The sequence below is a fragment of the Poecilia formosa genome, unplaced genomic scaffold, assembly GCF_000485575.1.
Source record: "Poecilia formosa unplaced genomic scaffold, Poecilia_formosa-5.1.2 Scaffold215, whole genome shotgun sequence".
NCBI lineage: Eukaryota > Metazoa > Chordata > Actinopteri > Cyprinodontiformes > Poeciliidae > Poecilia > Poecilia formosa.
The window spans coordinates 898,585-925,821 of NW_006800154.1; the positions used below are offsets into that span (position 1 = coordinate 898,585).

The 27,237-nt window shown below is 36.6% G+C and overlaps 1 long non-coding RNA gene across 1 annotated transcript in view; it reads right to left on the minus strand.

The window, feature by feature from the left end:
- Positions 1-16,759: 16,759 nt before the first annotated feature.
- The window catches only part of LOC107838127 (uncharacterized), a 19,006-nt gene continuing 8,528 nt past the window's right edge, over positions 16,760-27,237 (minus strand). Inside the window, exon 3 of the long non-coding RNA XR_001664190.1 lies at positions 16,760-16,770. This is a non-coding gene — a long non-coding RNA (uncharacterized LOC107838127). The remainder of the gene's footprint in view (positions 16,771-27,237) is intronic.

The following is a 27,237-nucleotide window of genomic DNA, read 5'->3' on the forward strand; positions in this document are numbered from 1 at the left end:
TCAGCCAGGGAAATGTCAAAGTGGATGAACTCACCATATGTTTCTAATGTTTATTCATACTGTACATTTCCACCTTACTGTACATTTATTCATCATGCTTTAATTTGACATTTTTCTTCATGGAGTATCGCAGGTTTGTTTGTGTTTGCACCCCCCGCCCCCCCACACACACACACACACACACACTGCACAACCAGAAAAAATTATATCTGTTTGAATTGTAGAAAATCAGCTTTTACAGGTTTTGCAGAGAGTCTGTTTTAAACTTGTGTTGCAGAGGCAATTGTTGGGGGCCACTTGGTCTTTAAACGCAATACCAGACAGAAGGAACCCTGCTGAAGTATGCCTTGTCTGACGTTCCCTCCTCTTTTGCACTGTGCATTTGCATTCTGGGTGCGTCTTATAGCCGACGGTGACAGCTATTTAGCATTGTATTTGAATAACTTTAAAAAGACCTCTTCAAAAGAGCGCAGGGATGGTAACAAGAGTAAGAACTAATAACAGATGGTGTTGAAACTCCATGTTCTCATCAGGGGGTATTGCAAGTCCTCATCCTTTTAAGCTGTGAATAATGAAGTGTGCTTCACATACTTGGTTTATCAAGCTCTAAACATCGTAAAATCTGATCAAGGCAAGTTAGAGTAAGTGGAACCGATCATTATGAATAAAATGTATCAAATGAATAAAGATCTGTAACCCTGAAATGTTTTTATTGGCCCCCTTACTTGAAAAGAGGAGGCGCTGCAAGCATTTACATCAGTTTATCAGAAAAAGTAACTGTACCAAATCACTATAGTACACAATATATAGCACAAACGTGGACCCATAACAAAATGTTTCTCAAGTATGTCAACAGAAACATTTTGGTAAATAGATCATGGCCCAAACAAAAAAGACAATGTTTTAGAAGTTGTAAAGGTAGTCACAATGTCTCTGAGAATAAGTCTACTCCCACACCGGAAATGTAGCTTTACATTTCAATTTAAAATCATTTTAAATTGAAGACGGTGCTCTTTGTGTTGCATTGTATTCAGGGAGCTCTGTGAGGGAGAACCTCAGCTTGGCGACTGCAGCTCTGAGGTGGAGCTGCGTACAAAAGGTAATGCTCAGTGAGAGCAAGCGTTTTGGCAGCCCCATTTGGCAGCCACGGGGAGATTAAAGAGTTTGCCAACATGCATGAATGAAACAGCAACACTCCATGTTTGTTTTTGATGAGGGGAATGGCATTGTAAGCTCAAGAATGTAACTTTTACATAATACTGCCCATATCTGGAATTGTATTTTTTTTTTCAACAGCTAGGAAAAACTTTGCAAACATACAGAGCTTGAACTTACTTGTTGTCTTCATTCCAAAGGTCTCCCTGCTCTGCATCATCCACAGTCTCTTGACCTTATCTCTGTAACTATATTCCCGTGCATCGTGGCAGCAAGTGCCACACGTAATTGGACTGTTAGACTTACGCCTGTTGTCTGCGTCTTTTCGTTTACTGTTACCTCCTTCGCACTACCCCTCAAACTTTGTAATCATTCCATTTGCTTTTTAAACCAATGTATCCACTTATTTCTTAGTGTTCTCAGCCGTCCCCTTAAGACTCACTATTTCTGTTGCTCGTCTCCCCTCTGTTTATGGAGACGGCTGTCGCCAGGCAGTGGGTGGTGCAGACAGAGGCAGGGATTAGAGGTCACTTCACAAGTGTAGCTACTAATTACCAGAATTGTAATGAATATTTTCAAAGGGAGATGCTGTGGACACGCAATTCAGACCCTTCATTTCATCTTGTGTTTTTTTTTTTTTTTTTTTTTTTTTTTCTATTTCTAGCCGCTTCTCCCTCAGATCTTCTCCAAAAACACTCGGTGACTTCTATTTCCATGGACACAGGCGCCTCCCCGCACCTGCGTGAGCATGTTTTGCAACACGAGCCCCACTTGGACACATCCACATTGTTGTTTCATTCTAGAGATGACATTTAATTCCACGCGTGCAGCTTTTCCCGGATCAGTTTTCAACATTTATTACACCTGCTGACCTTAAAGTGAAGTCTCTGAGATGCAAAATTGTCCACTTATGTCTAGTAGCATTAGGAACAAGTACAACTCTGTGCAATCTCTTGTTTCTCTATTTCTCTTTCTCTTGTTCAGATACACACACAAATGCAAAATAGCTTGGAGTTGAATGCATTGCTTTCCTCCCTGAATAAGAAATATGCTCTTAAAGTAAAGCTCTAAAAAACTTTATTTTTTTCTGAAATGCACTTTAAGTAATAGATTTTAATTTTAGCCAGTTAAAAATGAGAAAATTAGCACAGATACTAACGATTTACTGACCTCAGCATATCAAATGCTGCAACTAATACTAGCATCTATTTTCTGGTAATTCTACATCACTATTTGACCATATATACAACACTGAACATTCATCTTTTGATTGTTAGTTGAATGTTATATATGTAAAAACATACTAATTTGAGAAGGTGATATCACAACAAAAAAATAATCTGCCCCATCCTAATGCAGAACAGAATTTGCCACACAAAATAAATATCATATTGTTGGAATTATATGGAGTTGAAGATTTAAAAAAAAAAATCCATTTATAATTTTATGATTTATTGTCATTCCAATTGAAATGGTTCTTTAACAATATGGCTATTAGCTTCCCTTCTCTTTTCTTTAGCTGTTGTCAACACATTGGCGGATGCATCAGTTACCAGTTTACAGCCGATTATGGTCAAATTCAGCTCTAAAACTTGAACGAGATCTAGTCAGGTCAGTTCCTCTCACATATGTGCAGGTTTTTGTCCCGGCTAGTTGTGCTGACTGTCCCCAATAAATGCAGATTGGTGCAAAATTAGGCAAAAAATATCTTGTGGCGTGATCTTTAACTTTAGAGAGCTATATCATTTTCAAACAAAAACATTTTAGTTGAAGAATCGACTTACCGGTACCGTATTTGGACATTAACACACCAAAGAAATATCATTAAAAAAAAAATGTTTGGTGCTTTTATTGCATAGAATGTCTCTCAGGCTTTAAATATAAAAATCTGAATGAAACTTTTGAAATTTTTCTGATGGCGGAGCCGATACAGTTTCATCCTGCCAGCTTAATCCTTTAATTTGCCTTCTGAATCTCAAGGCGTCACTCACAGATAGATCACCATAACCTACTGTGCAGCGAAGGTGTTCAGTAGAACCTTTGATTTACAATTTCAGTCTGTAAGTACATCTCTTCCATTTCCAACATCTGAGAGTATCGGCTATAGGTGGCTCTTCTTGTGTGCAGCATGTGCATGAGGGGTTGAAAAATAACAAAAAGAGAAATGTCTCGTTTCAGGTGATGATATTGCAGTCTTGATTGATGCATAGTTCTGCCTCTACCGAGGAATCAATGACATGGTTGCCGGTATGAATCAAGCTCACAGCTGTCAGGACAGTGAAGCACAGCTTGGCTAAGAACTGAGACAGGTGGATGGATTGTTTTAAGCAAAATTAAACAACTGTGGATTGCAAGACATATTGAAATGTTTATTTCATTTTATTTTCTTTGGTGAGGGAATGATGACCATAATAGAGGCTGAGTAAACATTTTGTCTTTTTCAGGGAGATATTTTCTAAATGAAAATAATTTTTCTTTGCATAACATCTTTAGTTAGCAAAATGTAAAAACTGATTAAAGTAGGTTTTTAATACAAAGGGATTGATACAAGAAACACTGAGACGTGAAGCCCACTTCTTTTTCTCTCAAGCACTGCTTCACACTGTCTATTATCTGCCTTAAAATGAAGAAAAGCTATTATAGAATCAAGAAGTGTATGCTATAAACTAAAGAGCTCCTTTTATGACATCATAGTTACTCAAGTATCAATTTTAGCTTTTGTGCAAAAATAACTGGAAAGCATACATTTATCTGACTGGGTGTACAGACCTTAAAAAAATGATCTACATTCAATGCATTATAGCGCTTATATGGTTAATTCTTTTTTTGTATTACTGGTTTACTGAGAAGATAGATAACACATGTCTTACCGCATACCCCAGGGTTTATCAAATGCAGTGCATGCATTACATAGAAAAAATAAAAAATAAAAAATTGCAGAAAGAGGAAGATTCACTCATTTGTGACTTTCCAATAATTGGCCAAAAGTGTCTGTGTTCCTGTTTCACTCTATGTGTGCTCCAAATGCAAATCCTGAGAAGAAGCTGTTCAGTCATCACTGTAGATTTTAGTCAGTTAAAAAGCATCTCGACACAATGAGTGAGCATTGTTTCAAGAAACGTAGGGGTTGGAAATAATATGTCTTTCTTCTAAGTCTATTAAAAAAACTCTTATGAATGAATCTGCATACACTCATCTTTGATCTTTTGATTGTTGTATTTTTCAAATCCAAATTGAAATAAAGTGTCTCGTGCGGTGGATCATATAGAAGGTGCTGCAAAAGGGCAAGTTTTGTCCAAATTTATGGTTTCATTCTTATTTTCATCAAAACTCAAGGAAAAGCCACAGTGGAAATTGGCTCCTTTTAACAATTTGGGAACACTGTTCTCACATACTAAATAGATTTATTTTCATGTGCTCATAAATAATGACAAAGGCAAATTATTTATTTGATCATATTCGGATACTGACTTTATATCCAGTAAAGTTTTAGAAGAACAAAAAAATAAGATTTGTTTTGCATCTGCCTTCTGAAAGTCTCCTGTCTTGCCTCGTGAGCAGACAAATCTTCAGATCCCCCTATGCAACTTTTTTTTTTTTTTTTTTTTTTTTTTTTTTAGAAATAAGTGCTTTATGGAAAACAGTCAAATAACTGCAAGCCCAGACATTGGAAACTGATGGTCATTTTAATATCTGCGTTTCACTATTACCAGCAAATTATAAAAACAGGTGCTGATCATTTTGCTGTTTTTCCTTTCTAAAACGTTTTGGCCCTTTTGTGCCAACTCTTTTTCAGTCCAAGCAGGATACTCCAACCATGCCTTGACTGCATCTACACCAGGTACATGTTGTACTTCCAATCAAGTGACTTGCATCAAAAGATTAAAAATGGTCTTTTGTAGAGAAATATCTTTATGCCACTCAAACAGGTGACATCTTTATTGCTTCTAACTAGATTATAATTTGTTGCATTTTCATTTACTTCTCTTTTTCTCTGGTTTTGTGTTATTTGTTATGCCAATATTTTTAATAACATACCTTTCCACTCTTGGTAATTGACTACACTGCAAGTTAAATTTGTCTGCCAAACTTAATGCTAATAATTATGGAAAAACTAGAGAATCTAATTATATTTGATATTTGGACATTTTCAGGGTTGTATTTATTAATTGTTTTTCTAAGAATGTCTTTAAATACTGAAAACAAATCAAGTCTGTTAGAGTATTGTTGAATATATACAGTTAATGTTCACAAACCTGGTAAATTTAAATTTGAATTATTTTAATTTACCCAAAAGATAGATTGTTATAGGAAATGAGAAATATGACATGTCCAAAAAAAAAGCACTAATGAAGTTTATGTTCTGTTCTTGTGTTTGTTAAATTTTTAAAAGGTTATGCCATAAAAATGTAGCCTTCTCAATAAAACATGATTGAATCAAATCCTTTTTGTAATTACTGAGCAGCTATTTGCATATTTCATTTGAACCACATAACACGTCTGATAATATTTTATCCCTGACGAAAAAATAGCAGTTTCTTTATTTAAAAAAAAAAAAAAAAATTGGTACATCTTTTATACAATTGTCTGAACGGCACATATGTTTTCATCAAACAGATTCTGAAGTCAAAGTTGAAACGCAATCAGATTCTTTGCATCATTACAATATTCATTATTCTTTTAGGCTCCTCATTTAGATCCTGTTGTGAAAGATCTGTAACAGGAATCAGATCTCACACATACAATCTGTTACATAGAAGCCAAAGCCTTTGATTCTGTTCCCTGTTGGCAACATCAGCTTGAATTTTGGGAGTGTGTGAATCCTAACAGAAGGGTCAAAGCTGCAGTGGGAAACAACATGTGTGGGACACATCTGAAAAGATTTTCAGCTTTGATATTCAGATCAGCCAGTGCCCTGCTGAAAAGAGGCTTAGTATAGCCACAAACTGGAGTACATGCATGAAAAGGCATATTGACTCTGTACAAACTAAACACACACAGAGGTCTGATTGCTTTAATCTTACTTAATGACTCAGAGTAGGACCAAGGTTGAGGTTTCATGAGTATAAATGTATAATTTTGAGCTACAGCGTGCTCAATTTATTCAGTAATAAGAGAAACTCATCATTCCTTTGCCATTTCCTTTCCAGGTATCGTCCAACTCTTTTAACAACTGTGTTATAAAGGAATTGATGAACTCCTTGAGGTTGTTTTCAGATGCATTTATTGACTCACACATTGCAGATAATCTATGTCTGACAGAGAGCTTTTTGTATTAGTGCACATTAAAGTCTTTGAATACAATTTGACTTCTTCAAACAGGTCATTTGTATCATAAAAATATCAATGTGGAAACAAGTTCCCTACTGAAAATAAAGAATGACACATTTCCTGTTTGAATTTAAATATGGTTTTCAGTAATTTGCCTGTGTAGCTCAAGACAGGACAGGACTTCAATCGTAAATTATTTAAATTACACCTGAGCATAATGAAATTTGACTTCTTTTTATTTGTTCTCTCTCTCTCTCACAACTGGAAGAAAATCTGTCCACCCTTGTTTTGTCCACCTGTTCAGTATATGCATAGGTCAGCCAAGCTAACTTGTGAATAAGAACCCCCCAATGTGTTGTCAACTTTCTAAAAAAACAAAAAAAAAACAAAAGAACACCATAAGCTTTTTCTGCAGTTTGGACTACATTAAATCTTATATTATGTCGGACAACGTTAAACAGGTTTTGATGCCCATGTGCATCACTGAGTACCAACAGCTGATTACGCTTCAGTCGGTTCACTGGTTTCTCCTGCCTAAACAACTGCGGTAGTTCCTGACTTTTTACAGTCAAGGCTGTAGTTTTTGGAGATGCTTTGACCCTGTAGTCTATCAATCAAAATCTGGGTCTTGTCAAAGTTGGTCCAATCCTATACTTGCCCATTTTTACACTTCCAGCACATAAACTTCAAGGACAGAATCTTCAATGGCTGTCTAATACATCCTACTGACAGCCAGGTGCTATAACAACATAATCAATGTTTTTCCCTCCACCATTCTGGGGGTCAGTAAATCTCTCTTTTCTATAATGTATAAAAATAGTTTATAATTTTCCTGCAGCGTAATACTGCAAAGCTTATCAAGAGGACGTATTCATGTTTTACACAAATCTGAGTAATATCCCTTCTAATATTTTCATGTCATATTTAATTTTACTTGTTAAGGTTTCACCCACAGGAATTTTAGCAGTAATAGATCAGTGTGGTCTGCTCCCATCCTCTCTTTGTTTCAGTCTAATTTCCCTTGTCTAACCTAACTGCCCTCTACGTTTCCTGGTGGTATCTCATTAGAATACCTATTGCTCTATTTCTAAACAGACCGGCATCAGTGGGAGAGCTTTATTGTTAGCAAAGCAAGCCAAAAAAATTGAGTTACTGCTTATATTGACCCACAATATGTGTTTCTGACCCACAATGAGTCATGCAAGAAATTTCTAATTTAAAGAAGGGGTTACGTACATGTGCATAGTCCTTCACAACAGTCCTCGCATTGCAGACAAGTAGATTTTCTCTCCACATGCATAATATCATGCATGCTGAATTTATAGGCAAAACGATCAGGCCTCCGGGGCTCAAAGGGCTGGCTTAGCGCCTCTCTGCACAGCCTCAGCTGCTATGGCCAGCATACGCTTGTGATTGGCTTGACAGCTTCATTAAAAAAAAGAGAAGGTGATTGCTTTCTGTTCCATTCTCGCAGCATGCATGACTAACCAGGCTCAGCTGTCAGTAGGAGGGACCCACTCGAGTTTCTTTCCATTGGATTTATGTCAGTTTTAATACAAAGCTCTTACATAAGGATGGCTGTACCTTTCACTGCTGTCCTGTTATCTCAGGATTTTAACAAAGATGTTCACCGTGTTTACATGCACACAAAAGAACAAAATTGTAAACAGTTCCTTTTAAAAGTTTTTGTATCCCTGGAACTTTTTTTTTTTTTTTGGCATTTTGAAGAACTACAGTCACAAATTTTAATGTGTTTTATGTGAAATAATTTTTGCATATTTGACGGAAGAAAATGGATGCATGGTTTTCAAAATATGTGCACCAGCACATCTCAAAACAATGTTGTTGTTTTTTTTATTATTTCTATTCATACCCTCTACTTTGATACCGAAGAATAAAATTCATTGCAAAACGTTAGTAAACAAATTGCGTCATGAAGATCAATGTTCATGTCAGATAGGTCAGGGATAGGGTTGTGAAGAGGAGGGATAAGCTGCAGACCAACATCACACGTTTTAAACATTTAATCACATATGTGACACTCATTTGGTCAGATGGTTTACGTTAAAAATATTGTGTAGAGAAAATGTAACATTGCTAATCACCCTGACCACACAATGCATCATGCTGTGGTGATGTATTTTTTTTCTTTTTTTTTAGCAGATGCAGAAAAGTTGATCCAAGTACATGGGAAATGGAGGAGCTAAATTAAGGCAAATCATGCAGGGAAAAAAAACAATGACAAAAAAGCTCATAGTTAAATGGTATAGATAAAATTGTATTCCTGAGTATAATTACTCCTTCATACTCCAGAAATGATGTTTCTGGAGTATGAAGTCACGGCTTGAAAATTGCAGGTCACACATACTCTCTAACCAATTTGCCTGTGCTTGAGCATCACTGCAAAAATGACATAGTCCATAACCCCAATGACTTCCTGATGTAATTTCAGTGGCAAAAGGAACTTTGAGATGAAACAGAGCAATAAATTCCGTGTTAGCAGGAAACAATCTAAATGTTTCAAACTTCATTACTTTTTCAACTCACATCTCTCAGATATGTTTTTTTTTTCTTAGAAACTGATTTTAATTATTTGTCTTCTGTTGTTCTTTTAGGACTTTCCAATCTTTTTTTTTTTATCTGCATAGTTTCACTAAGAAACTCGTTTAGTTCTTATCCTTAAAATTAAAGCACAAATCTAATCTCCTCTGCTTGTTCTAGCTTATTCTGACTACCATAAGAAGTAAGGCCTGCGTTTGAAGAAAAATCAAAGTTTGATCTTTTTTTCTAATCGTACAGCCATTACACAGTTGATTACATAGCTCTATCTAGCAAAATACTATTTTTTTTCTTCATTTACAATTTACATTTCTCCAAAGGGCTATTGAATGGTGAGGCTTCTGTCTTTGATCATCACACTCAGCTATCAGTTGAATGTTTTGCAGAGACCTAGTTTCACTAAAGTAAAGTTTTCAACTTTTCTCACAAAGTTAACCCTAATTGCTGACCAATTCTGATAAAATATTACTTGGCATTTAGTTTTTAGAATAGAATATAGTGTTGGATTTCCATTTCTGATTTACAGAAAGCACAGGAACGTCTCCATGACTGGCTAGGTCAAAAAAAGGACGGGTAGGTCTTTTCTGTGGATTTAGCAGAGCCACACCTCTGACACAAACATAAAATGTAGCATTGATATCCTTTCTCTTTTCTATGAAATACTTTTTTTTTCCATATGGAGGATTTAGAATTGGAAGTGTATGTGCATGAGTGGTGAGAGTCAAAAAATATTGGATTCTTGCTGTGACAATCATACAACAGAAGAATGCAGTTTACAGGAAAGAAAGAATAGTCTAAAAATGTACACCACTTCACTTCAGCAAGCTACTCGCCGCATGCAGAACCATTCTAAGAATGACATTTGTTATTTGAACAAATTGTTGTTACCCCAAACACCTGCTATTAGGTTCATTTGCATAATCTATAGACCACAATGCATACTAAATGACCAGCAGTCATTTAGAGAGATTTAAAGCTTGCTGATCACTCAAAGCGATTTTACGGTGCAACTCTCATTCACCACTGTGCTCACTCAAACATGCTCACACATCGGAAAGCAGATCAGTGTAGATTGTGGGGTTCAATGTCATGCTTATGGAAACTTTGACATGTGCTGGGAGGAAGATGGAATCAAACGCACAAGCTCCTGATTGCCAGAGAACTACTTCTTCCACCCTTCCTGCTGAGCAGCAGTGTGCATGTAGATGTTGAGCATAGTCTTTTCTTTTCTTTTCTGGTATCTTAAGTAGATTATTTCGAGAGGAAGATGGGTTTATAAAATGCTTTATGTACACAACAAAAGAAATGTCTGTAAATCAAGGTCTAAATTATATTGAAACCTACCTGGCAAAAACAAGTAGCATAAAAAAAATATATATATATCACAAAATCATCACATCGTGCCCAGATATGAAAAAAATGAGAAACCAAGTCACTAAAATCTATCAATCTGGAAGAGGTTAATCACTTATGTGGCTCGAGGGTTCCAGCAAATCAATTTGCTGTGCTGGAGCCCTAGTCGATTTGTGGATAATTTGTCATTATCCACAAATCGACAAAATATTGAACAGTGGTACCAGCCTACCAAAGCTACGTCAACGCCACACTGAAGACCTATCTAGAAGGTCATCATGGGACCCAGAACAATGTCTAATTGCAGGAGGCCTCACTTGCCTAACAGTCAACATTCATGATTCAACAACAATAAGATAGTTCTTCCATGTTTTCTAATGTTCCACGTGTCCTTATCAAATGTGTAAATATAAATACAACTAAAGATGTTCATTAAAAAAAACAGCATTACAGGTCTAGCTTTCTCTATTTATTTGCAACCAACTTTTTTTCATATTATTTACAAACATTTAATATGTGTAGAATGGCTGTTACGTTTCTGAATCAATTGGGGATTGATGCACTTTGTTGGTGCATTAGAGTATAACATATAAATTCACCAGTGCTTCAGGGAGATCAGACTTTTGACTGGTGCTTGACGGGATTTGAACCCAGGACCTTCTAAGACACCAGCACTGCCACTTAACCAGTTTGCAGTCACCGATCTCACCCAATAAAGAAAATCAAATGCAATGTTCCACCAGTTGCGAAGAAAGTGGATTTGAATTTATCAATTGTAACATAGAGGTTGTTATTCAGGCAACCCATAGCTTCATTTAAAATTCTCACATTTCGTAAGCAATTACATGGCTTTCCTAATCTCGTGTTTCAGACAGTCAGAGAGACAGCTGCTGAAGTGTTTCATTCTTATCTCTTCTGCCCGCTGCAGTTTCCTCTCTGTCTTTGCTCACTTCTCCTCCATCTTCCTCAAGTTATATGTCTGGCATGTGTGGTGACAGCGAGTCCTTGGCTCACATTGGCTCTACTTTTCAGAAGATAGAGTACATGCCAAGAATTATCAGAGCTAGGTCTGCACTGACTTTTTTGTTTTGGCAGAAGCCTACCTTTCAATGTGTCATTGCAGCTTTGCCCACAGTTTCAGACAGGCTGCTTAGAGCAAAAATATCTCAGTGTCTCAACCACAGCTGTTTTATATAAACGTGTCGCAAAACCAAATTCTTCCGCACACGAGCCTGGATTTAACAGGCTACACCTTGGATTGGTCAAACCATATATCTGCAGTTGGACAGTGAGCTCTTCTTCTTGTGGACCGCTAGGCGAGTGATATGTAACTATGTATCTCATATTGCAGCACAACTTCAAACACAAACCGAAGCAAATTCCAAAAATCAGTGAGTAGATAAAACAAAAGACAAAAGTAGAGAAGAGGATGCAAAGTAAGAGTTTCAGCAAAAAGGTTAATCAGAGCATTTACTACTCCTCTAAAACGTCACAATTTAAATCAAATTATTCCTAATGTTTGTGTTAAACGTATTACAGATAAAGGCGCTCTTTTCCATGTGCAGAGCTTCAAACTTACTATGTTCATCTTTCGCTTGATTGAACAGGATGTGCCAGTGGACAGTAAACTCTGCTTGCCGCACATTTTTCCTGATGGCTTCAAATGACCCACAAAGAGAAAGAAGCTTGTGAGTGTTTGCCTTTTACAGGCTCCGAACTGGAAGAACACAGAAAGACCAAAGAGAAACGAAAGGATAAAACTATTGAGCAACAACCTGGCAATGGAAAAACTGACTTACGTAGCTAAAGGGAAGACTTCAAAGATATTTGGTTTCTCTTCCTACGTCTTTTTATGTTGTTTGTATGTCGGTGTAGCAGAAAAATTCTAATAAAGATTTCTGCAAAATTGTTAAGAAGGGTAAAATACGAATCTGTAGTGTTACTAGTGTTTGTCGTAACCTGAATATCTGAAAAAGATTAAGTTAAAACTGATTTACACTTTGTGGAGATTCATTTATAAAGTGTTTATTTTCATTTTCTACATGTAGCAACAATAACACATTCAGGGTTTTTTTTTCTTTCATAAGTGACTTTTTTGGATTTTTTTTTTTCATACATTTTTAACACTTTCCCAGAGTCAAGACTGTAAATATAACATTTCTACATCTAAAGCTCTTGATAAATCTGCAATGATAGAAGTGGTAAAATATTTAACAATGTGCCTGTGAAAACTCAGTCACCACCTGCCCCTCAAACACACTCAAAACTTATAAAACAGTTTTCTGACTAAAATAGCAAAGTTAGGCTGGATTGTCAGCTGAGACTACAATTTCCCCCGAGTCACCAAAGAATAATACGTTCAGCAGAAGTAATTCTCAGCATCACCTTTAATCTCTGGCAGATTTGCGGCTGTGTACTTGCCAGCCTACAGTATCAGTGGCATGTCAGCCACGTTTATTTTGGATGGCAGTTGCAATCTCCTCCCGTATCAAATGGTGGGTCAATCCATATCTCATTACTCTTTGCAAACAGTATCATCTTTTCTTTTTTTTTTTTTTTTTTTAGGATTCACAATGCATAGAAATAAATTTAGCTGTTTTAATATCTTGGATGGCTTATTTGATGGGTTGAGCTTTATATGAAGCAAAAAAAAAAAAAAAAAAAAATTAGAATACTGCAAATCATTTTTTTTTTTTTCTTCCAAAGCTGCAACATTTGAATTCAATGCCATTTCACACTCTGAAGCATTTATTAGTCATATTCTTATCTCAGCTTTTACTCCAAAATCTTTTTTTCCTTCTCATACCCGTCTTTGTTATTATTATTCACTTTTTTCCCCCCTGCGATGGCTCTGAAGCAGGCCTTTCTTGTGTGATTTACTTTCTATTAGGGGATTAAAAATCAATTATGCAGGAAGCCATGCGTAGGCGTGATTATAGCTGCGCATGACGGCACCATTCATCACAGGACCACTCATCTCTGCAGCCGTTAGCTACACAACACACAGGGACAGCCGTCCTTTACCGCGAACTCTGCCCCTCGTCTTTTAACCAGTCTAAATGAAGTAGATCCGCATTATATAATGAAATGAATAATTTGTCCAGTTTTGCAGTGAAAAAAAAAACACAAAAAAACACAGTAAAACGAAAACGAAAGTGAAAGTTTCTCATAATAAATTCAAATAATTTCAGATTGTTTTTGTAGGATAGATTCAGAGGCTTAAAAATGCCTGAAGAAACGTCCCAAGGTCACATCCAGTGTTTTATTAAATAAATCTCCATCCACTGTGTAATATTTGGATGCCGTCACTAACGTTTGGGGTGGGCTAGTTATGGTTGATCTCCCCATCCCAGTTAATGTTACAACCAATTGTGCTATGTTCCAAATATATTTAACTCAAAGTAAGACATTTTTGTAATCTCTGACAATATATTCTTTAAATATATTTACATGTGCATGTTTTGATTTGAAAAGTTAAAATGTGCAGTATACCATAAGGAAACCGACACTGTGAAACAGGATTTTTTTCCCCTTGATGATTTCTTCTTTTTTTTGCTTTTTTTTTTTGGTCACACTTAAATCTTGTCAAATCTCAGATAATCAAACAAATCTTCATAGATTAATGAATTGTCATGAACTCCCGGTAATCATGAAGTGTGATTAGCTACATTTTTTGGAGGGAAAGTACTCTCAGAGTAAACAATCAAATAATTTAATTAGACCACAAACCAGGTTAGAAAGTGTTTCCCTTTTGATGTTCTGCAGAATTTTAGTGACACAAATGTTTCTTTCTCCCGCACTGCAACTACTAAAACCAATTTAGTTTCACTGGGTCAATGATTATTGTCTTAAAAATCGATGCTCATTTCTGCTTCCTGGTTACTTTGAAGAATGACTCTAAAATGTTTCATTTATACTTCATTTACATTCAAATGATGTCTGTCCACACCATTTGATGAAAAAAAAAACGACACAATCCATCATAATTCCAGGTTTTGCTAAAAGTCAAAGGTGTCACTGGTTATTGGACAATTTTCATATAATATTTCTCAAAATATCTCTTTGAAACAATTTGTAAAGTGCAGCTTTCCATGTCCTTGCTTATAACAACATGATGTTCTTTGCACTTCTGGATTCTGGACACTCCCTTAAACACTCAGAAGCTCAGATATGTATCTGTAACCATTTCCACCAGAACAGTAGAACTGCAAAGCTCTGGAGAGATCTCTTTGATTTCAGCCGATGTAAGTTTTCTTGTTTAATACTGAGAAACCTTTTCATATGTAATCAGTTAGGATTAACTCAGCTGATATTGTTTTGTTCTAATGGGAGCAGGGTGGTTTAAAATGCTAACAGATTTTAGATTTTTCTTCACCTTCCAATACTTGTTGCTCTCAATTTCCCTCGTGTTTTCTATTCTTATATGTTATTTCGCTTTAAACCCCGTCAGCTCGTTTTTGGACTAATTTGTTTTGATTTCTTTGTATGTGTGAATTACTTGGGCTGTTACTCTAATAGCTCCATTAGAAATATTGTAATTAAGAAAAACACTTGACGTGTGCTTTTTCAGCTGAATATGAGGTTTTTTTTGTAAATTTAATGTGTGTCGCATTTACCTCTTAGCTGTTGCTGAACAGCTTTACTCATGCCATTACTCCTGACGTCATGCCCTTCAGAATAAATTACACAGAAATGAAATGAGAGTGATAAACCATGTATTATTTCCTTTAGTGGTATTTGTTGCTACGTGTAGAAATTACTTTTGACTTTAACATGCAGTCTTTTAGTCAAATATGGCCCACAGATTCTTGCTGTACCTCAATAACTCATATTTCACACTGTCATAAAAGTAGCACTGAAGCTTCTCACACTTTGTTTTTTTATTATTATTATTATTTCAGTACACTTCTGGAATAGATAGATGAAACAAAGGCATTTTGCCCTTTGCCCGCTGAGAGTCCTTTTGAAAAACTTTTTAAAAACTATTGTAGAGTTTTAAAGCTATACTGCAGTGTGCTGAGGAGAGAGCTGCAATCCTTGTAAGGTTGACGGGAAAAACCATTGGGTGATAAAGGTAGTCTTTTAGTGAGGATGCATTCTGAAGGCCCTGGAGGCCTGGGCACAGGAGGTGCACTTAAACAAGCCCCCTTTCATCCTGACATTCTATCATATTCAAAGCCAACCAAGTCTGTATAAGATACATCCTACACAGGTGCAGTTTTGCATGACAGACGACACAAGATTCCTTCCTGTCCCAATCTACCTCTCACCAAAGAAAGAGCTGGAGACGGAACAGCGAGAGTCATGCAAATGTAACATTTTGTCTCCACATTTTTTTCTTTTTTCTTTTCTCACATGTTAAATTTTCCCAAAAGTTCTTCATGGTGTCATTAACTTTAGTGGGGTTTTTTTTTTATATCTCTGTAAAATATTTAACTATACAAATTTGTAAATAAAATTTATTTGTTTATTCATTCATTCTTTAGTTCAAATTTACTCCTATTAATAGTGTTGCATTGTTTTTTTTGTTTTTTTTTTTGTTTCACAGCATCACCTGTTTCTTGAGGGCAAAGACTCAACTGATCAAGGTTTTGCAAAGTTTTTTTATAGAACCACTGATCAGACCCCCTGCTGCATTGACACTTCCTCGTAGTCTAGTTCTAGGCTTCAAAACATAGCTCACAAAAAGCCGTTTTTATGGGAGGGGAACAATGACTGCGAGGCAGAGCATCTGATCTGAAAAGCCTTCAGTGGAGGTCACATCTACAGGAGTATGCAACTTATTTTATAAAAAGATTTTTTTTTTTTTAACTGAGAGTTGTGAATTTTTATATCGAACCAAGCTCAGCCCATGCAACTATTTTGAGCGTAAATGTTCAGTTGAAATAGTATAACCATTTTTTTTTTAACTAGCATGCACTGCAATGTCAAAGCTGGGCTGCATGTAGCATATTCTACATCACATGAAACTTGTCAGAGTTTAGCGGAAGATGGAAGTACAAGACAGTCCTAGAATAAAACCTCTTAGAGGTTGCAAAAGACTAAATATTGGGGCAAGGGTTGACATTTCAGCAGGACTATTTGAATTTGGTCTAGACTGCAACATATACATAAACATGTGTTTTAGAATGGCCCAGTCAAATTCAACTGAGAATCTGTGGCAAATCTTGTAAATGGATGTCCTCAGGTTGTTCCAACCATACTGAACTTGAACAAGTAATGGTGAGCATTTTAAAAGTTACTTGTGGACCCTAACTGCATTCTACAAATGTTTGACCACATTATTCTGATTTTATTTATGAAAACATTCCACATTATCACGTTACGCTACTTTGTGCTGGGCTCTTAAATAAATACTTTAGAAATGCAAATAGAGGTTTGTGGTTGTGATCTGATGAACTGCAGGATAATGTGAATGCATGGAAGGCTCTGCTCTAAAGCTGCGTTATTGCAATCAGGTTCTGCTGTGTTATTTATCACATTCAAAAGATGTTTTAATTGTCTCTGAAATTCTTTGAAGTAGATGCAGCAATGTTTGCCTTCCCCATTGTACAAACTGATAATATTTGTATTTTAATAACTACCCAGTGTTGTCACAACAAGGAAAGCAATGTTAACCCTCTCAGTGCTAGGATTTTCACTTCCCTTTGTTTGCGCATTATATGCACTCACAGAAGCACTCTCTCACACACACACGCACACACACACACACACACCTACACACACTCAACCCCCACTCACGGCTGCAAGAGTCCAGACTTGTGGAGAATGGCACGTCTGTTTACTCTGAAAGGTTCAAAGATAATTTACCTGGATTAGAGAAGCCATCTGTGCCTGCCATCCCAGATTGCTTTGGAGGTGTCTCAATAAATACTGAGTAGGCTTCCCGGTAGACAGTGCAATAGAGGTTTGAACCAGAGCAGGGTTTAATGCTCCTTTTTACATCGGTTTTTAAAGGGTGACCGCTAGTAAGATTGCTGGACCTCTGCTCAGAACGGTCCTGACGAATCTTGGTGTTTGTTCTGCTCCTGATCATAAAAATGGCAGTGAAGATGGAAGTTTGAAAAAAAGTTTTTTTTTTTTTAGAGAGGCTTTGTATGCAATTACATGGATGAGTCAAGATACTAAAATTAGTATATCTGTTTTGTTTTTTAGCCACATTAAATCTTGAAACTAATGCAAACCCCGGTGTGAAAGTTTTCAGTTTCAGGTTTGACTTCTGATATCCATTCGTCGGCTGCTTTCTTACACAATGCTACATTATGGTTGGGACCCATTTTGCCATCAGAGCTGCCCTAATTTTTCAAGGCATAGAGTCAACAAGTTCTCAGAAACATTCCTCTGAGATTCTAGTCCATATTGAATAGACAGAATAACACAGCTGTTGCAGATTTATTGAATGCACATCCATAACGCAGATCTCCCAAAGGTGCTCTTTTTGATTGAGATCTGGTGACTGTGGAGGCCTTTGCTCCAGTGGTGCGAAACTATAGGGCAAATAAATATTCCCCCATCCCATGACAAAACCAACACCAACCCGAATCGCTGACGGATGCCAAGATGCACGGACGCCTTAATGTTGTTCATGCCTCGCATCTGAATTTCACAACACCAATCGGTTACTGTAAAATTTTGGAGAGCCTGTAAAAAATTGTGGTCTTGGTTTCTTAGTCTCAGCAGACAGAGAGTAGCTGGTAAGGTCTTCTTTTGCTACACCGTCTCTAGTGCAAAGGTTTAATGTGTTGGGCATTCAGAGATAGTATTTAGTATACTTTGGAATTGACAAAATCTTTGAGCTACTGTTGCATACCTGTTTTGTGAATCAGTTTGCCTATTCTTTAACAATATCATCAAGGCATTTTTCATCCACACATATACAGCTCACACAATATTTTCTCATTTGTCTTTCTTTTTTTTTCTCAAAACCAGACAGATACCTATCCCTACTGGGATGTATTGTATCTATCCCAGTACATCCCAGTAGATCAACAAATATCAGTCTGATATTATGTTCAAAGTCACCAAAATCCTTTTCTTTCCCTGTCTGATGATAAGTTAAAGTAGCAGATTAGTGTATATACTCACATTTGTGTATGCTGGAAAAAGTATATGGAGTCAAAGCAATCGTTAAAATAATGGTAAACCTTCAATTTAGAGTTACAATAAATATTGTCAATGAGGCTTTCTTTACTGCCTTACTGTGCAAGAGCAGATCTCAGGACAAGGCTTGAAAAAAATATATAATAAAATTGTAACATTTCTGTGACCAGTTGTTTTACAGACTCAAAGAAACCACTCATCTTTGCAGAATGAATAAATTTGCAACCTCCTATTTGGGTCCCATCTAGAGCGGTAAATAAGACTGAACTGTTTTGGTGTTAACATTCCAGACGTCAAATGTAAAGCTTTTTTGTGTGGGAGCTGTTTGGAAGTAAATAAGTGGCTCAGACAGCTTTAGCCACTGGGAGAGTTCTAGCTGTATATAACAAAAAAGAAAAAAAAAAAAAAAAAAAGAATGATCAGATGAAGAAGAAGGTATTGATTTTTTTCAAAAAGCTGAACCTTGTGGTTTCTTGAAACATGCTGAGGCGCAGAAACACCTTCCCACCTTTCCTTCATGCTAACTAGCCAGATACTCTTTCAGAATCACCTTCATTCGCACACATGAAAGTTAGATCAATTTAGACATTCAGCTCATTGTTTGTCTACTGGATCATAAGCAGGAGGTTGAGGGATATGTCACTAAACTAGTTCACGAGGCTTGTGCATGCTTTAGGAGCACATTGGATGCTCACTGTAGACAATGTCAAACAGTGCACAAATATTTAGACAGACTGCACTAAGCTGACAGGAAAGTTCTCCTTTGTTTAATCTTATTTATCTATCTATCTATTTTTAGCTTGGACTTGTAGCTTTGTCAGGCGGATCCAGCTCCACACGTATAAGCAGAGACCCAGTCAAACATTCTCATGAGCTCGCCTTGCTTTTCTACAACAGATAATGGCTGTGTCTGTGGTGAGATAATGAAGACTGCGGCTCATGAATCTGTGGCGTGATGAATTTGCCTTTATGAGGAGACCAGGGGATCTATATTCTGCTGATGCCATGCTCACTCTGAGCTCCACACACAAGCCTTTCTCTCTCCTATATATCTGCTATGCACAGACATTGCACATGCAGCATATGCCACCAGAAACCCCCCTACCAGAACGCTAGAGTAAGGCTCAAACGAAGCACAATTCATACTGAGAGACGAAGCACTGAGAAAAGCACGAGCAGCAGATATGTGGATTTCCTTCTCCTAAAGTTAAGAGCATACATTTGGAGCAGATAGTGTACTACTCTCTCTTAAAACCTTGCTCTCACACTCAATGTGAGAGCAAATATTGTGTGCTCTGCTCCCCATCAAAATAAGTTTCAGTGTTCACTTAATATAAATAATAATTTTAAATCCTTTCTGGGATTGAAGTGAATATACACACGTTCTCTCTTTCACATATATGTTTACAGTGTCTTGAAATAAAGTGGTAACTGGCATGACATCATAGCTTTGACATCATCGCCTTCATTTTTGCTCATAGAAAATGCTCCACACAGCTCTGTTAGCAGAAAGAGCAAAGCTAAGAGTTAGTTTGAGCGTGAGGAGAAGGATTCAAACTGAAGCAGGAGTCTCTAAAAAACATTATGTTTGTGGGAGGGAAGAGCATATTTGTAAGGAAGCAACATATTTTAAGTGAGAGTTGAGTTTTGTGGAATTCCACCATATTAGGTGAAAATAAAGAATTTTGCTCTCAAGTTGGAAGTGGGTTCATTTTCAGTTTGAGAGGAAATTGTTAAATGCATTTTATCCTTTGGAATGTGTGACTTGAAATTTATTAGATTTCATTTTAATTTTTAAAACAAGTGCTTTAATCCTAAACAGAGTAAGAGATAACCAATTTATTAACATTCACCTATTCTACTACACTTTGTAAGTATAACATAACAAGCTGACTCCGGTTTCTTCTACAAACTGCCACTACATTGTTGCGATTTCTTTTTTTTTCTTCTTTGAATTACTGAATTAAACCCTGACAGTAAGACTAATATGCTATTCAGCTCCGTCGCGATGACGAAATAAACCATATTCTACTCCATAAGCATTATACCTTCATAAGAGTACAGCTGCACTTAAGGAAGGACATTTTCAGACCTTATTGTTAAGAAAGATTTTGTACGATCTGAATTATTCATGAATCAATTTGCTATGTGTGAACAGAGCGCTTATAGGAATGAAGTGTTTTACTCCAAGGTGAGACTGGGAGGGATGTGGTACAGCCCCCCTTTCTGTGGCCGATTCGGTCGAGTCTGTAGTTTTTGCTCCCATGATACTACACACATGCCATTACCTGAGAGTGTTTAGAGAGGAGGGGAAATGAGATCATAGGCTTGTCTAGCTTCAGCTAGGTCACACACCAAGGGGCTGCCTCTCCCCTTGGACGGTATCTCGCCCCCACACACTCCTATCATTTCACAGAATTGTATCTTCATGACTGCAGGGTCCTCTGTCATGTTTTGGCCATTACAGCTCTCGTCCCATCGCACGTTGGAAACTTAAAAAACAACAACTTGTTTGAGAGTAGCATTATTGAGAGCAGAAACGAAAAAAAAAAAAGAAAAAAAAAACACCGAGATCTTAACATTTTTTGATTTGTCTTTGGGTCTACCAAAACACTTCTTGTTTTCTCTCACACGCCACAAATTCTTTCGAAACCACATAGTGAAAGTGAGGACGACAGATGTCCTTTTCCTGTGGAGAGGCAACCGGAGTTATTTGGTATAATTTCAGCTCCAATTTCAACGTTTTAAAGTAGATTTATACGAGTGTCCTGAAAGAGCATCCGTCTCGACCGAGCCCGGCCGACCTCAACTCTGCCGGTGTCACATGATCGATGTTTTCTCTGGCCTCTTGACATCTTTGGAGGTCACATGAGCCTCTGTCAAGCTTGGTTAATTTCACACCCTCGGCTTTTACTATGCGATTACCATATGAATATGCTCATAGCCATACATATTCTGCAGCCATGCATAGGGACTTCCAAAAGTGCTCCTTTTTAAGAAGGAATCTGAAAGGACCGGAGAGGACGAAGAGGAGGAAGGCGTGGATGGGGGCTTGGCAGGATGTTTTCACAGCTGTCATGGTGATGAATTAGCCTCTTATGATTAATTTGTATTTAAATGTAACATTACCATCCCCAGACAGTTGGACCCAGCCCATTTTCAGTGGACCGTTGCTTGTCCAGCAGGAAAAACATGTTGATTATATTGAAAACCAGCGAAAGGAGCATGTCAGACGCCGAGTACATTAGCAGCGCCGTTAGATTAAAATCAATATAAATGAGATTTTGGGGTGTTAAAATTACTGCTATATAGGTGCACTTTACTAACAAATAACAGTAAACATGAGCTTAGACGGGAGCTGAATGATGGATAAAAGACTTTTTGTAGCAATGTGTGAATGTAAATCCTCCTCCCAACTCTTTTGTAGCTCGCCATTTTGCAGCTTTAGAGCCAAGACGGCATTAAAAGCCAAGCTCTCTCCCTTGCCTTTTCTTCCTATTTGTCAGTACACAAAGCAGACAAACCAAACAGCTGTCTGCAGGCAAGGAAGAGTTGGGCTGGGCAGGATCAAGCTTCTAAAATCCAACAGCTGACCACACCGGCATAGATAATAAAAATTACAATGTGGGTTTTATTGCTCTTAAGAGGCTCTTGTCTTCTCCAGTTTAGGGCTTCAGCTGTCATTGGCGTCCATGAAAAGAGCTTTCCCATATGCTTCTGTCCACAGATGTTATGATTGGGACATAACATGTTATGACTGAGCATTCCCAAACACCGTTACAGGTCAATTGAGGGACAGGATAACTATTTAGAGGAACAACACAGTGGAGGAGAGTCACCGGGAAAAATCAGACGTTTCGTCCTTGCTGTTAGTGAGAAAGTTCTTGCATGCACACTTATACTTTGCTGTTTTTATTGTAATCTTCTCTTCAGCATTAAGGGAGACGTTTGCTTGCAATAAAGCAAGACCTTATATTGACTTTCACATGTGGAGTTGGAGAAGGCATTACTGCTCTAAATACAAAATGCTGATTACCACAAATATGGAAAACAGGGAAAAGTGCACCAATCTCTGAACTGAACTTCAACATTTTATGAATGGTCAACGCTGGACCATTTATAAAATTAAGTTTAAAGTGACAGTGTAACAAAAAGTTTTCCAAGTACAGTTCTTGTATGGTGTTACAGATTGAGCTAGTTGCTAATAAGCTTTCTTTAATGCAAGTTTAGCTTCAGCAGAATATTGGCTATTTCAGTAGATATGCACCAATGCAAAGTGTTCTGATAACGTCTTTCCCAATACCTCACTTCTATGGGCTTGAGATATTTCTCTTTTTGCTACACTGTTACTTTAAATTCTATTTGTTGCATTTTAAATGTTTGTGATTTGTAGCTTGGTGTGGAATCCCAGTTCCTTCCAGTTTTCTGTCCAGCCGCTGAGCCAAGCTAAATGGTTGACAGCCAAAGTGTCATACTTAGTGGGTACATAGTAACTAGCATGTACTTCCACAGCGCTTTATCAAGCCCAGAGGACTCCAAAGCACTTCACACCACATTCAAAAACACGCTGATAGTAGTGAGCTACATTGTGCCCACAGTTGTCCTGGGGTGAATGTAAATGTCTGGTTTTAAGTCACCACTGTGAAGTCATGACACCCAGACAGAGAGCTGAAATAATTCCAGATGCATCAAGAACACATTTACGAAAAAGAATAGAAGCTTAGAAACAGAGGACATATGATCACGCTGAAATTGGAAAGCTTAAGTAATAACCTTTGGAAAAAAAAAAATCTAATCTAAATTCACATACACATACAACACAGTGATTTTCTACCTTGAATAAGGTGTCATCTTGTGAATGCCAGCATTTTTTAAATGTGACTTTTAATTTGCATTCTAATTTATACAAATATATGCATATCTTCTCCTTTCAGGGTCTGTAACTCTAGAGGTTGTGAGAATTTTGTGAGGGAGTTAGGTTCTGCCATTAAATACACCTAAATCCCCTTTTCTTATTTTCTTCGCTCTGGGGAATTAAAAATTGTGGCGTGTGTGTGTGTGTGTGTGTGTGTGTGTGTGTGTGTGCGTGCATATGCGTTGGGGGAAATTGTGATAAAAAGTCAGTAAGTAAACTTTAGTGGAGCTAACTTTCTCCTCAATCAAAGTTGTTTCAATATTTTTTTCAGAGTGGAAAAGCTTTGAATAAACACATTTATTGAATAAACAATAAATGTGTACAACTAACTAATCTGATTGTGAGATTGCTGAAGGAGACAGACAAACAATTTATCACATGAAAAGAGAAATAGCTAATGCAGTATTTTTATTATTTCTTTGGAATGACTACCTGTCTCGTCAAAACTAATTACCTTCTATGTAAATGTACCTGCATGATGAGATTTTTATGTACGAAAAGGCTCAGGTACATCTACAACTATTTTTTTAATATATTAAAAACTACCTTCAGAACAAATTTGCTTGAAAAATAATAGGTTTCATCCAGAGTACCTTACACTGAAAACAAATTAAATGACTTATTATTGCAACTCAGAATAGTGGATGTAATATTAGAGAGCAATACTAAATTCAATTATTCGATTCATTTTTTTTTTTCCTCCAGCCCTGTAATAAAAAGTATCTGTAAATCCCGGCAGAATATGAATTAGCTGTGTTTCTAGAGGTTAATGGTATGAAGAGCTGTGTGCGTACTGTACTCTTGATGACTAAGTGCTCTTGTAATCACCCCCTTCAGGCATATGGAGCAGTTCCTGGTCCAATGAGAGATGGCATTCGACTTTCAATAACATAATAAACAATTGCAGCCGGTAACTGTGTTTTCAGCAGCAACCTTTTGTTAGAAAAATATAACTGCAGTAAAATATAAACTCCACAACTCTTTCTTACAGAAAATCCAGAGAATAAAATGTTATTGGGTGAAAATATATAACTGAACGAAGGCATAACAGCTTCCCAAGAAAAGACGTGGACAAAAACAGGACAACCTTTTAGACGCACACATAAACATAAAGGGACTTTCTTTTATGTCCTTACTGAATGTTCGTGATGGCAGCTTGTTAAACCATAAAATCAGTGAAACTTTCAGTCATTATTTCTTGTAAAATCAAAATAGTTTAGTTGCAAATATTAATTAAAGCCTTCAGTTACTCAGTAATTGCTGCCATATCTGATTAGAATGGATCAGGTATTTTAACTGACCTTCATATTGCAGAGTGTTAAAGAGCCTTCTCTGTGTTTTGTCTGTACATCAAATGGAAAAAATATAGGAAAACAGAAGCATGCAAAAAAAGAAAGATAAACCATGGTAACATCACTAAGGCTTTTTTCCAGTGTATCTAATATTTTTAGTGATTTTGAAAATAAAAGATCACATTCGACAAATGTGAATGTTGACCTTAACAAATGGAAAGCCAATTTGCTCAAAGTATGTACAGAACGTAAGTAATTTAAATAGTGTATAACAGTCAGTGCAATGTTATTTTTTTTTCTTTAAACTCACTCAAAATAATCAGATACGTATTGAAAATGAGACAACACTGCAATTGGATTGTCTTAGAGTTAGTACTTTGAAATAAGTGCAAACATGTTGACAGACTTTTGGACATTAAAATCCAAACATCCCAACCCTTCCCTGTCTTTATCACGTCACTCCAACTTGGTAATCATTAACCATGTGTCCACCAATAATTGTATGCATATTTTCAAGTATCACATTAGAAAAAGCTGATGGAAACAGAAAAAAAAAAAATAAATAAAAACTTTAATTACTTCCTCACTTTTGCAAAAAAGGGTTAAATGCTTGCTTAAGGTGTTGTTTGCCTTTTCCAAAAAAACAATAGTTAATGCGCTAAATAGGAAACAGAATAAATTTGGACGCAAAGAAAGCTTCTAAAATGCACTGTTGGGTCTGTGCACAAAACTCTCCTCCAGCTCTAAGGTGAGGATTCTCTCCATTTGTTTGAGATGTGTGGTATGTTCTAGTTTGCAACTTCTACATCTTGTTTATTACAGCCATGCATGACATCGACATCTGATTTAATTACACTTCGATTTGTTCCAAAGCAGTAGATGAAAACATGCTAAATTCACTTTTTTTTTTTTCTGGTGACACATTAAAAGTTTCATCAGAAGAGGATGGCAACAAAGTAATTGAGTTTGATGAATCACAAATATATAAGCATAATTATTTCAGTGTTCAAATCTTGCATTGGTTATGAACTTAAAATCTAAATACTTGTGGTATAATTATTTGAAAGCTATAAATAAAAGTGTTTTGAAGAGTTGAACAGTTATAGAAAAAAAAATCAGAAAATATGGAGATAGTAATAAATTGGCTGGAAGCTGGTAGATTTAAGAGGGTTATGTTTTGCAAACTTGCAGGGCAGGAGATCTGTGAACATCAAGTCCTTTGTTCTTTAGTCACCAATAGATGTTTTATGTCTCCTTCACAAAGCAAATAACACTAAGGATATAAAATAAAACACCCTGCGCATTTACTGGAAACCCAGATAAAGACGTTAAAAAATAAATAATCTAGCAATCTAGTAAATTATCTACTAATGTAAGCAGCAGCGTAACTTAACACCCAACATTGTTTTAAATATCATTGTTTTAAATTGAGTATATTTATTGAGAGGACAATAAAATGAACTTTAGGAGGCAACGTTTTTAACAAAAATCATAATAAAGAAAATGCAGCTTAAGCTTTTTCTTTTGTATTTATTATTTAAGTTGTCTAGAAATTTAACTTGAGAGCCATAACTTATTCGTACCCCGAGCAATGTAGATAAATAGGCATTGTTATTTTATCTGCTATTCAAACTGAGAAACACCGAGACAACGAGCCACATAATGAAGACGAGGTCTATGCAAGTCAGACAATTGCTCAAGAAAATAGCTGGTCAGCTACATTTGCTCTTACCTACAATAAGTGCGAAACTTGAATAATTTGAAACAGCCACAACTGTGGAAAGCAGAGCTAGACATGAGCCCGGATGTTTATGTTCAGGATTGTTAAAAATGCTTCAGAGTGCTACTGCAATAAAAGACTCTTTAATAGATCTTTACAGGGGTACCAGAACATTTCAAGGGCAAAAAATTATGTTTTTCTCATTTGAGCTAAAAGGTTTAACAGCAAATATCTAACCTTATAATATTAACCTTCACTAGTATAACTTGTATATAGTACAACTGAAACTGGTATTAATGATATAACATTAATAGCATATTCTATACCATTGATCCTCATTTTTCAGGTCGTGCAATTGTGTCAAATTGCACACATCTTTCACCAGAGACGATGCTTCCCATAATAATTTCCTGCAACAATTCTAACCTCCTGATTGTCAAATCACACAGTTGAGAAATCTATGAGGATGTTGCACTTATTATGGCCAAAATGGCTACATTTATAGCTGGGTCAGTCACAGCTAGTAATTTCAATCAGTCAAACTTTTACCCACATACAATGCCAGGCTCATTACAAATCACCTTGCTAGACGTCACTTTGTTCTCTTGATTGGAGGCTCTCAGCTCCAATTAATATCTGAGAAGGCTGACATTTCAAAGAAAGGCTTTGTCCTTTTCTTGTTTAGAGCGCATCCCCTGTTTAATGAAGGAACACAAACAAAACATTTCTAGTGTGCTAAATTGGATAAGAGATGTGTTTTTTTTTTCTTTTTCCAGTTAACATGGGTCACTGAATGTGTTGCTAATAGAATGGACTTGGCAAATTAAAATCAGATTTTACTTGAAGAATAAAGTAAGAGATTTTTTCCCCAA